We start from the raw sequence: 2,047 nt of genomic DNA, 5'->3' as shown, positions 1-2,047 counted from the left end.
GGAACGGCGGACTTCTTTTACCCTTCCCTGACGCAGTGCCAACTCCTGCTCCGTCTCTAATGACCTCGACATCGATAGCACATTAAATGCAATCCTCCTTCCGTCCTTCATTTAAAGGCATAGGTTTACGCAATAAGTCGGGCGTTAAAAGTTAAAAACTGCGTACTCGTCTAAGGCAGCATAATTTCATGGGGCCCAAATTATCGAGACTATATTCACCGAGCATTTGTGAAAGGCAGCACGTGGCGACTTCCAACAAACTTCACACATAATTTCGAAACTTGGCGAAACTTTTTTTCCCCTCTGACATCCCTGACATAATGATGAAAGGAAAAAGACTTTTATCACTTCTACATTTTCGCTGATCGTGCAGTAAGGTGTCAGCATCAGGCTTGATGTTTCACTTTATTACTTCTTTACTACTCACTTTATTCGCAACACATTTGTCAGACAGTATCCACAAACGTCGCCGAATGTACCTGAAAATTATAGAATTGTACAACACCTAGTTCAGTACATAAATATTGAGACGTTTTCGAAAAACTAGCTTCTCTTACAACTGAGCGTCTTCAACTGCAAAGGGTTATGTTTCTTCAGGTCAAGTTTTTAACACATTAACTGATACGGAATGTGAACGAACTTCTGAAGGTGTTTTACAAATGGGACTTCCAGTTTTCAGACAGCAATTTGGAGGGGAGAAGGGGGCCGTGGTTACGCGGTCTATTTGGAACTTCAGTGTTTTCGCAAATGATGCTGTTGCCTGTAATAAAGTTCTGTTTGAAAGAAGTCACGCCTTCATAAGATTTCAGTGTAGTGCAAAGCATGACAACTTAGTTTAAATGTTCCCGAAATGTAAAATTGTTCGGTTCACAAAACGATATAACCTTATCCTACGAGTATAGTGCAGCGAGTCAAATTCGCTATCGCTCAACCCACATGAATACGTGGGTGTAAAAATTTCTAGAGATTTGAAATGGAACCGTCACATAGTCGCAGTCTTAGGGAAATACGGTGGCTGGCTGCAATTCGTTGGTAGAATTCTAGGAAAATACAATCAGTGTACAAAAGAAATTGCTTACAAATCACGCTTGCGACCCATCCCCGAATATTGCTCGAGATTCTTGGATCCTAATCAGATACAACTGCCCGGCGATACTGAATGTATACAGAGAAGGGCGGCACGAATGGTCACAGGTTTTTTGACCCGTTGGAGAATGTCACACAGTTTCTGATCAAATTGAACAGGCAGGCGCTTGGAAAGAAACGTAAAATATCCAGGGAAAGTCTACTTGGAATATTTCCGGAGGAATCCTTAACTGTTGAATATAGGCGAATGGTAGTCAATGGAGGGAATGACTGCGAATGATCGTTCGATTTGCGTTCTCTTCCGTAGGCTGCGATGCAAACCAATCCTGGTCATATTCCCGGTGTGAGATGTAGTTGGCAGCTCTGTAAATGCTGACCGGTGAGTCGCTTAAAGCCCAGGTGAAATTAATCTCGGAGGGACACATCACGCTCTCAACCGACTAAGCTTGTCCCCTAAGGATCGCCTAGAGCCTGTGACTAGTGCATTGAATGTAAATACGGAAAACTGCAAAAACTCACTTTTTCAACTATTTGTAATTCCATTAACTAGTTTTGTAACCTTTACAGACTCATCTTCAAATGTGGCACACAGAATTTCCGTCTCTCTGGCGTGGAGACAGAGCGACAGTTACATGGCGACATGTGTCGGAAAACCAGTTATTCCACTTACTGACTAACGGACAGTTCATGGTAGACACAGACTATCCCGTGGAAGAGTAAAGTATCTCGAGGAGACCTAATTAGAAAGTTTCTAGAACTGACGTTACATGATGAAAGTAGGAATGGAATATACTGAAACCGCCTACGTATTGTAACTGTAGGAAGCGTGAAGACCAGAAGAGACTAAGCACAGCACGCACAGAGGCTTTTAAGCAGCCACAGTTCGCACGCTCCATACGTCAGTGGAGTGGGAATAAGTCCTAATAACTGGTATACTGGCAAGTTCCATCTGTCACGCAAT

The sequence above is a fragment of the Schistocerca gregaria genome, unplaced genomic scaffold, assembly GCF_023897955.1.
Source record: "Schistocerca gregaria isolate iqSchGreg1 unplaced genomic scaffold, iqSchGreg1.2 ptg000422l, whole genome shotgun sequence".
In the NCBI taxonomy this organism is placed as follows: Eukaryota; Metazoa; Arthropoda; class Insecta; order Orthoptera; family Acrididae; genus Schistocerca; species Schistocerca gregaria.
This window is presented reverse-complemented; position numbering follows the sequence as displayed.